Here is an 11,290-nt window from a genome sequence, read left to right as displayed (position 1 = left end):
TCATTACCTCCACCATTAATTAATATGGTTGCCTGGAGAAGTTCATCAACATTGTAGTCAATTTCATGATGTCTTGCTTGCCTGGGTTCTGGATAATGGACAACGTTCTTGTGTTTTCCTTGTCACCAATGGAGTGAAAAAAGCTGTGTGTTTGCTCCCATGTTTTTCAGCATGATGTTTTCGACCATGTTTTCAAATGCTTTCAAAGAGGATGAACATGACATCGAGGTTAGTTATTGCATTGATGGTAAATTCTTCAAATTGAAAAGACTACAATGCAAGACCAAAGTGGGGGGAGTGTTGGTGCATGATTTTTTCCCCCCACTTGTTCATTGAATACTTTTATTCTGCACATAGCAGCCACTAAGTATGTGGAACTGTGGGCTCATTGGGGCTGCATCATAAATACATGGCTCCACACATCAACACCAGGATTGGGGATGAAAAGAGGCCATTCTATCCCAGTCACAAGATGATAAGGGACTTCAGATAGAGTGACAGATGATGAGGTAGTTTTTGGTAAGACAATTCTAACAAAGTAGTGAGAACATCACAGAAAGTCATAGGGGAGAGGGAAGATAAGCAGCCAGGACCCATGCTCCCAAAACAAAACTGGTCTAGTATTTAACGCTGTGCATTCTTAGGACAGGAGCAGATGTTTACAGAGGTGACTGTTGCCTAGAATCTCGGCCACAGAGCTTACTTGGCATGAGGGTTTCTGAAATTTCTTCCATCAAATTTAGCCTTGGTGTCCAGCTCTTCCTCAGTTCTGAGAAGATGGTTATACTTGGCCAGATGATCAGATTGACAGGGGGCACCACTCTTGATCTGCCCAATGCAGAGACCTATAACCAGGTATGTAATGAAGGTATCTTCAGTCTGCTCACAATGATGGGAAAGCATTACTCCCCAACCATTGGACTGGGACAACTTACACACTTAGACTGATTCAGTCATGCAGCCAATCTGGTTGACTTTGAGTAGGAGACAATTGCAGGCTTTCTCTCTCACAGACTTTTCAATGTGTTTGGGAGTGGTCACTGTGAGATCATCCCCTACCACCTGGATGTCTGCAGTAGCAGTGATATCTTCCAAGCTTCCAAATCATCCTGGTCAAAGGGATCTTCAATAGACACCATTGGATAATCTTTGATGAAGCTCTTGTAGAGGTCCCCAAACTCAGAAGTGGAGATGTATGTGCTGGAATCATAAGAAAACTTGAAATCCAAGTCATATTTCCCAGATCAGGAGAATTCTGAGGCAGCAACATCCATGCCAATTGCAAGCTTATCAGTATACCCAGCCTTATCAACAGGATTCTTAAAAAAAAAATTATTTTTAGTTTTCAACATTCACTTCCACAAGACTTAGAGTTCCAAATGTTTACCCCATCTCACCCTTACCCACACCCCAACATGGCATGCATTCTGAATACCTCTTCCTAGAGTCTGCCCTCCCTGCTTTCTCTCCTTATCCCCATCTCTTATCCCCTTCCCATTCTATTTTCCTGTGGATTTACGTACCCCATTTCCTATATTTCTTATTTCCCAGTTGCCCGTGAAAACATTTTTAACATGTGTTTTTGAAACTTTGAGTTCCAAATCTTCTCACTTCCTCCCTCCACACCCACCCTTATTGAAAAGGCAAGCAACTCAATACAGATTATACATGTGCAGTTGTGCAGATCACTTCCATAGTAGTCATGTTGTGAAAAACTAACTCTATTTCCCTTAATCCTATTCTGCCCCCCCATTTATTCTATTCTTTCTTTTGACCCTGTCCCTCCTCAGAAATATATGCTTCTGATTACCCCCTCTCTCAATCTTCCCTCCCCTCTGTCATCTCCCTGCTCTCTTGTTCCCTTTCCTCCCAATTTAATATAGGGTAAGGTAGATTTCCATACCCAATTGAGTGTGTATGTTATTCCCTCCTTAAGCCAAATCCTATGAGAGTAATATTCACTCATTCCCTCTCACCTTCCTCCATTTCCCGTCCATTGTAAAGAGACTTTTCCCTTCTGTTTTTTTTTTTTCTTTTTTGTTAGAAAATTTACCTGGTTCTACTTTTCCCTTTCTCCTTCTCCCAGGATAATCCTCTCTCATCACTTAATATTTTTTCTCCAGATATCACCCCTTCATTTCAACTCACCCTGTTCCCTCCATCCATCCATCCATCCATCCATTCATCTATCTATCTATCTATCTATCTATCTATCTATCTACCTATCTATCCATTTATCTACATACATATAATTTTTCCCTCCAACTACCCTAAAACTGATGAGTTACAAATATCTTCTTTCCATGCAGGAATGTAAACAGTTCAACCTTAATAAGTCTCTTATGATTTCTCTTTCCTGTTTACCTCTATCTGTTTCTCTTGAGTCTTGTATTTGAAATTCAAATTCAGCTCTTTTCTTTTCATTAAGAATCCTTGAAAGTCCTCTATTTCATGGAATGACCATATTTTCCCCTGAGGGATTATACTCAGTTTTGCTGGGTAGGTAATTTTTGGTTGTAATCCTATCTCCTTTGCCCTCCATTATATTATATTCCATGCACTCTGGTCACTTAATGCAGAAACTGCTAAATCTTATGTTATCCTGATTGTATTTCCACAATACTTAAATTGTTTCTTTCTGGCTGCTTGCAATATTTTCTCCTTGACCTGGGAACTCTGGAATTTGGCTGCAATATTCCTAGAAATTTTCCTTTGGGGATCTCTTTCCAGAGGACATCGGTGGGTTATTTCCATTTCCATTTTGTCCTCTGGTACTAAAATATCAGGGCAGTTTTCCTTGATAATTTCTTGAAAGATGATGTCTAGGCTCTTTTTTTGATCATGGCTTTCAGACAGTACAATAATTTTTAAATTATCTCTCCTGGATCTATTTTCCAGGTCAATTGTTTTTCCAATGAGATATTTTACATGGTTTTCTAGTTTTGAATTCTTTTGGATTTGTTTTACAATGTCTTGATTTCTCATAAAGTGACTAGCTTCAGTTGCTGTATTCTAATTTTTAAGGAAAGTTTCTTCAGTAAGCTTTTGGACTTCCTTTTCTATTTGCCCAATTTTTCTTTTTAGAGCGTTTTTCTCCCCATTGGCTTTTTGGACCTCTTTTGCCATTTGGGTTAGGCTATTTTTTAAGGTTTTATTTTCATCAGTATTTCTTGGGGTCTCCTTTAGCAAGCTGTTGACTTGTTTTTCATGATTTTTTTACATCACTCTCATTTCTCTTCCAAGTTTTTCCTCTACTTCTCTTACTTCCTTCTCAAAATCATTTTTGAGCTCTTCTAAGGCCTGGGACTGATTCATATTTTTCTTGGAGGCTTTGGATGTAGGAGGTTTGACTTTGTTGTCTTCTGATTGTGTGTTTGATCTTCTTAGTTACAAAAAAAAAAGATTCTGTGATCTGACTCTTTTTGCGAGGTTTGTGCATGATTCCAGCCAATTACTTGAATTATCAACTCTTTGATATGGTAGAGGACTGCTTCCAATGTGGAGAATGTACTGTCTCAAGCTTTGGGGGGTTGTACAGCTATTTTCAAAGATACTTCTGGGGACCTGTAACTTTTTAGTTCTTCCAAGGTGGTATGATAAGGGGCAGGATGTTTACTACTTTCCTGGCCTGTGCTCTGATCTATGAGTGACTGGAAGCCCTTTTTTTTGGTCTTAGAACTGTGAGGAGTATTTCCTTTGCTCACCACTACATGCCCTGTCATGCCAGCACTCCTCCTCGCCCCAGGACCACCACCCAGAACTGTATCCCAGATCCAAGCACTGGCAAAGCAAGTGAATTCTGCACCAACAAAGAGATCCCTGCAATTCATCTCTGATCAGACACTAGATTCCTCCTCAGTCTGTGGGCTGGAAGCTCAGGAAGTAGCCACAGTGGTGGGGTCACACTTGGGAACTGGGGCTGGGACCTATCTTCTCTCTCTCACCACAGAAACAGACTTTTCCCACTACCCCTCTAAGTTGTCTTTGACATTTTTGGTTGAGAAGTCTAGAAACCACCACACCTGCCCTTGATTCAGTCCTCTGAGGCTTGCTCCAGGTTCACTGCATCCTGTGTGCCCACACCAAATTGCTTTCCTCTCCTAGCATGGAGTGATATGACTTTCCAGCTTGTCTTGAGCTGGAAAATTTGTTTCACTTTGTTTTTTTTGCAGGTTCTTCTGCTTTAGAATTTATTTAGAGACATTTTTTACAGGAATTTGGAGGGGTTTGGGGTAGAGCTCAAGCAAGTCACTGCTTTCACTCTGTCATCTTGGCTCTGCCCACTCTATCAACAGGATTCTTTAGCAGCTCCCAATATTATTTATTTTCTATGATGTCAGGAGCAAAGCCACCCTTATCCCCTGTATTGGTAGCATCCTTTCCCTATTTCTGCTTAATCACATTCTTCAGGTTGTGGTAGACCTCGACTCTATTGTTCATGGCCTCCTTAAAGTTTGCTGCACCAACAGGAAGGATCAGAAAGCATTGCCAGCTTGTTACCAACATGGGATCCACCACTGCTGAAGGCTGGAATGGGCAGGATGACTTCATCCTTGCCTGCAAGGTCAGCAATATGATGGAACAAGTAGACACCTTTCTCAGCAGTGCCAACCTTACAAACTCCCAGTACCACATTCACACCAAATTTAGATTTATTCTCAGTGCCATCCATCTCTATCATCAACTTGTAAATCTTTTCCTGCTCCATAAAATTCAGTTTCTTGCTAATCAGGGACAGGGCAATAATTTATTGATGTGCTCAATTGCTTTTGAGACACCTTTGCCCACGTTTTGGGTCTTATCATTGTCTCAAATCTCCAGGAATTCCTGGATACTGGGAGAAGCACCACTGGGCACAGCAGCTCAGAAGAGACCATTTTCAATGTAGAGATCAACTTCAACAGTGGAGTTTCTATTAGAGTCGATGATCTCTCTTGCCTGGATCTTGAAAATAGACATGTTGAGTTCCTAGTTGGGGCTTCCTCCACTGGGATCAGAGAACAATGGCTGTGGGGTATACCCAAGGGGTCACTCAAGGGAAACCCTACTTCTCCTGGTGCATGATTTTTTGTTTGCAGATGATTGTGCACTCAATGCAGCCTCTGAAGTTGAGATGCAACAAAGTATGGATTGATTCTCTGCTGCCTGTGCTAATTTTGTCCTAACAATTAACACCAAGAAAAAACAGATGCTCCATCAGCCACCACACCATTCCTGTGTGAACATTCAGTTACAGCATATGGAGAAGTTTTGAATGCTGTGGATAAGTTCGCTTACCTTGGTAGTGTACTTTTTGGGGATGTACACATTGAATGGGTTGATGAACACATTGCCAGAGGTAGCTCAGTGTTTGGGAGGCTCCGAAGGAAACTATTGGAGAGAATAGATATTAGACTGACTACCAAACTGAAGGTCTACAGAGCCATTGTGCTGACCACATTGCTGTATATCTGTGAAACCTGGACAGTATATCAGCATCATGCCAGGAAACTAAATTGCTTCCATTTGGATTATCTTAGGAAGATTCTGAAGATCACCTGGCAGGATAAGATATCAGGCACTGAGTCTTTTCTTGAACAAAATTGCCAAGTATTCAAACTCTGCTTCAGACAGCACACCTCCAATGTGCTGACCATTTTGTAAAATGCAAAATGTATGCTTGTCAAAAAGATTATTTCATGGAGAACTCACACAGGGCAAGCACTCATATAGTGGTCAGAAGAAGGACATTCTGAAGGTCTCTCTAAAGAATTTTGGAACTGATTGTATGACATGGGAGTCACTGGCCTAGTACTCCTCAGCATGACATGCCCATATCAGAAAAATTGTTGTTCTTATGAGCAAAGCAGAATTGAAATAGCACAAGAGAAATACAAAATACGTAAACTTAGAGAATCCTCCCCAAAGGTTCACACAGACTATTTGTGCCTGACCTGTGGTAGAGCCTTCTGACCTCATATTGGTATGATCAGCCATATTCAGACACACTAAAATTTGACTCTAGTGTAGTGATGTCATTTTGGTCCTCTTTGAAAATGAAGGACAACCACCACCAACTTAATCTCCTCCCCTTTTACTTCCGTGTTGATAAAAGAAATTTCTATAGTCAACTGATTGTGTGTATTATCCCCTCTTTTATCCAATACTGATAAGAGTAGGGTTCAAGCAATGCCTATTACCCTCCCTACCATCTTCCCCTCCACTTTAATAGTTATTTCTCACCTCTTCATGTGAGATGAGTTACCCTATTCTACACCTCCCTAACTTCTGCAACCAATGTACTTCTCTTTCTCATCCCTTAATTTTTTAATGTCGTTTCACCAAATTTACCTTATATCCATATACTCTGTCTATATGTATGTGTGTGTATGTGTATGTGTGTGTGTGTGTGTGTGTGTGTATGTGTTGTGAATCGCAGGGATGGAGGACAACCAGGCAAATGCATGAATTTGGGATCTCTCTCTCTCTCTCTCTCTCTCTCTCTCTCTCTCTCTCTCTCTCCTCCTCCTCCTCCTCCTCCTCCTCCCCTCCTCCCCTTTCTTCCTTCCTTAAGATCTCCTTTGATTTTGTTTCTTTCTTTTTTTTAAAGTATTACTGTGACTATTGTAATTTGATGCTTTTGCACTTAAAACATTTTTGTATCTGAAAAAAATGTTCTTCAATTTTTCAATAGCTATTTCGAATAAACATTCTGATGAAACAATGCAATAGGTATTATGCAGAACACTAAATGAAAAGTATTCCTTTCCCAATAGTTTTGCAATATGATGTTGTGAACAGACCTCATGCTAAAAAGAAGTGAAGGAAAGGAGCACAATTTTCAAAGGGTTCCTGGTAACAACAACAACAAAAAGGTGTTAAATAGTTTTGCCATCTGTTATTGTAGAAAAGTAAAAGGCAACCCTAATAATTATTTAATTTTATTGTTCATGGTACCTGGCACATAGTAAACATTTAAGAAATATGTCTTTTGATTAATTGATCAAATTTGAAAGAACTCTGCACACTGACTTTAAATAATTTAAGATGAGGGAGGAGATGGAATAGTGAATGTTATCTTTTCACTGAGTATATATCTATTATATTCTGTCCTTTGTGGTCAAATTATATTGATTTGGAAGATGATTGTGCCATCATTCTTTTTTGTTTGCTTGTTTGCTTTTTACTTTTCTATTACTTTAATTATTTTTAGTTTTCAACATTCATTTCCACAAGATTTTGAGTTCCAAATTTTCTCCCCATCTTGTCCTGCCATCCACATCGAGATGGTGTGCATTCTGAATACCCCTTCTCCTAATGTTCCCTCCCTTCTATCTACCCCTCCCATTCTCTTATAGCTTTACCTTTCTATTTTCCTATAGTGCAGGAAAAATTTCTATACAACATTGCCTGTATATCTTGTTTCCCAGTTGCATATGGAAACAATTTTTAACATTTGTTTTTAAAACGATGGGTTCCAAATTTACTCCCTCCCTCTCCCCAACCCATTCTCATTGAGAAGGCAAGCAACTCAATGCAGGTTATACTTGGGTAGTCATGCAAAACATTGCCATAGTAGTAGTGTTGTAAAATGTAACTATATTTCCGTTCATCCTATCCTGCCCCCTGTTTATCCTATTCTCTCTTTTGACCCTGTCCTTCCTCAGAAACGTTTGCTTCTGATTACCCCTCTCACAATCTGCCTTTCCCTCTATCATTCCCTTGTGCTCTTATCCCCTTCCCACTTATTTTTCTGTAGTTTAAGATGGATTAACACACCCAATTGAATGTGTATATTATTCCCTCCTTAAGCTAAATCCAATGAGAATAAAATTCCCTCATTCCTTCTTGCCTTCCCACACCTCCCCTCCACTGTAAAAGCCTTTTATTGTCTGTTTTATGTGAAATAATTTACACCACTCTACCTCTCCCTTTCTGCATCTCACAGTATGATCCTCTCTCATGCTTTAATTTTATTTCCAGATATCTCTCCTTCATCTTCGACTCACCCTGTGCCCTCTATGTATATATCTATTCATCTATCATATATATAATATATATATATATATATATTTGACTTTTTTTCCCTCCAGCTACCCTAATGGTGATAAAGGTCTCACGAGTTATGAATATCATCTTTCCATGCGGAAATGTAAACAGTGCAACCTTAATAAGTGTTTACTTCTTCATGCTTCTCTTGGATCTTGTATCTGAAAGTCAGATTTTCTATTCAGCTTTGGTCTTTTCATCAAGAATGATTGAAAATCCTCTATTTCACTGAACTTCCATTTTTTCGTCTGATAGATTATACTCAGTTTTGATGGGTAGGTGATTCTTTGCTGTAATCCTATCTCTCTTGCCCTCCAGAATGTCATATTCCAAGCCCTCTGTTCCCTTAATGTAGAAAATGCTAATTCCTGTGTTTTCCTGATTGTGTTTCCACAAAACTTGTATTGTTTCTTTCTGGGAAATCTGGAATTTGGCTACAATATTCATAGGAGTTTTCCTGTGGGGAATCTCTTTCAGGAGGTGATCAGTGGATTCTTTCAATTTCTATTTTGCCCTCTGGTTCTAAAATATCAGGGCAGTTTTCCTTGATAATTTCTTGAAAGATGATGTTTAGGCTATTTTTTTGATCATGCCTTTTAGATAGTCCAATAATTATAAAATTATGTCTTCTGGATCTATTTTCCAGGTCAGCTGTTTTCCCAATGAGATACTCCAGATTCTCTTCCATTTTTTCATTCTTTTGGATTAGTTTTACAGTGTCTTGATGTCTCAGATTGTCACTAGCTTATAATTGCTCCATTCTAACTTTTAAGGAAGTATTTTCTCCAGTAAGCTTTTGGATTTCCTTTTCCCTTTGGTCAATTTTGCTTTTTAGGGCATTCTTCTCCTCATTGTCTTTTTGGATTCTTTCGCCATTTGGTTTAGGCTATTTTTTCAGGTTTTATTTTCTTCAGTATTTTTTTGGGTTTCCTTTAGAATCACTCTCAGTTTTTCCTCTGCTTCTCTTACTTGCTTCTCAAAATCCTTTTTGAGCTCTTCCATGGCCTGGGACCAAATCATATTTTTCTTGGAGGCTTTGGATGTAAGGGCTTTGGCTTCATTGTCTTCTTCTGGTTTTATGTTTTGATCTTTTTTGTCACCAAAATAAGATTATATTGTCTGACTCTTTTTGAGCTGCTTCCTCATAATCCCAGCCAACTACTTGAGTTTTAGACTCTCGGTTAAGGGAAAAGTCTGCTTCCAGTGTGGAGAATGTACTGTCCCAAGCGTCAGGAATTTTGTGTGCCTGTTTTCAGAGATACTTCTAGGGACCTGTAAATTTTCAGTTCTTCCAAGGTGGTAAGATCAAGGGTCAGGTGTTTACTCCTTTCCTGTCCTGTGCTCTGGTCTATGAATGATCACAAGCACTCTTTTCTGTCTTGGAACTGTGAGAAGGATTTACTCTTCAAAGCCACTACAAGATCCACCATGCCAGCACTCCTTCTCACCTCAAGACCTCCACCCATAACTGTGAAGTTAGGAGTTAGGAAGAGATTCCTAACTCTGCACCAGTAAAGGGACTCCTGCAATCCCCCTTTTATCAGGTGCTGTGGAAATTCCCCCAGTCTGTGCTTCAGGGGCACTGGAAGCAGCTACTGCCCTGGGGTTGTGCCGGGACTGGGGCTGGGATCAAGCTTTTCTCTCACCATCATCACAGACCTTTCCTACTGACCTTCTAATTTGTCTTTGGTGTTCATAGACTGAGAAGTCTGGAAACCACCACAGCTGCTTGTGATTCAGGCCCCAAGCACTGTTCTAGGTTTTCTGAGGCCTGGTCTTTGCCTGTGTGCCCACACTGAGTTGCACTTGTTTACTATCCTAGCACAGTAGACCTTTCCAATCAACCATCCAGGCTGTCTTGGGCTGAAAACTTGTTTCACTTCTTTTTTTGTGAGTTCTGCTGCACTACAATTTGTCCAGAGCCAATTTTTACAGGTATTTGGAGGAGTTTGGGGGACAGCTTAAGCAACTCACTGCTTTTAATCCAGAATCTTCGCTCTGTTCCCTGTCTGAGCTTCAGTTTCACAATTGCCTATTAGATATTTCAAAGTGGATGCTCCAGAGACAGCTCACACTCAATAATTCTAAAACTAAACTCATTTCTTTGAAAACCTCCTTTCCCAAAACTTTCCCATTTGTTAAAAGCATTTACTATTGCTTCTAGTTTCTGAAATTTATCACCTTGGAATTATCCTTGACTCCTCAGTATAACCCTCACACCACATCTAATCAGTTGCTAAATCTCATCATTTTTACCTCCACAACATTTCTTCTTTACATATGATATCTTTTCCCTGTTCCTACAGATACTAATTTGGTCCAGATTTCCTTCACCTCTCAACTAGATTATTGTGATATCCTGCTAATTCTTCTCCTTGCTGAAAATTCATCACTATGCCAGTACATCCTACACAACACTACCAAAGTCATTCCCTTTTAGCTCATATCTGACCACTTGTCTCTCTTACTCAGTCACCTTCAGAACTTTCCTGTTGCCTCTCAGATAAAATAAGATCTTCAGCTTGGTTTTAAAGCTCTTCAAAACCAACTTCAATCTATCTTTTTTCTACTTCATTTGACATTAGTCTCCCTATTGATTTAACTATATTAGACTTTTATCTCTAAGGCTCTCAGAACTCTCCACTTTGTATCTTTGATCCCATCCATCCCAAGTAATTTGATTCTGTTTACTCCTTACCTTTGACACAAAGAGTTCCTGCATTCTGTAGCTCAAACATCATCTTTGATATGAAGCCTTTCCCTCCCTGCAAATACTAGTGCCTTCCTCTATTGTATATTTAACTTCTTTATATTTATTTTCACATGTTAATTTTATATTTAGGCTTTATCTAAATACGTGTGTATTTTTTGTCTCCTCCATTAGAATACAAGCTTCTTGAAAATGTTTTTTTTTAATTTTCTGTACTTATGTACACAACACCTAGCTTAATGAGTAGAAAATTGGAGAGACTTAATAAATGCTTGTTGACTGATTAATCCATTTCTCTGAGAGCATCCAGTTTATTTCTTTATTTTTATTTTGCAAATAATAATTTTATCAGTGTGATAAAGATATCTTCTAATTTTATGTCAGTAACTCAATATTTAAATTCCTCATCCTTAATTCTCATTCCAGTAATGTTTCACAACCTCTTCAAAAATTGTCAGCACACTTTCAGCCATCAGTCCTGCCTGGAAGACACACATTTTTCAATGGCATACGGTTAGCAACAATTAAGTCTATCCTAATAATCATCCTAGT

The 11,290-nt window shown here is 39.2% G+C and overlaps 1 pseudogene; it reads right to left on the bottom strand.

Annotated features, from left to right (window-relative positions):
• Positions 1–699: 699 nt before the first annotated feature.
• Positions 700–4,959, bottom strand: LOC110202272 (alpha-enolase-like; annotated as a pseudogene).
• Positions 4,960–11,290: the final 6,331 nt, after the last annotated feature.

Source organism: Phascolarctos cinereus, unplaced genomic scaffold (genome assembly GCF_003287225.1).
Source record: "Phascolarctos cinereus isolate Bilbo 61053 unplaced genomic scaffold, phaCin_HiC Scaffold_7;HRSCAF=346, whole genome shotgun sequence".
NCBI classification, from domain to species: Eukaryota; Metazoa; Chordata; class Mammalia; order Diprotodontia; family Phascolarctidae; genus Phascolarctos; species Phascolarctos cinereus.
The sequence above is the reverse complement of the archived record's forward strand: the minus strand, read 5'-3'. Positions and strand labels throughout refer to the sequence as shown.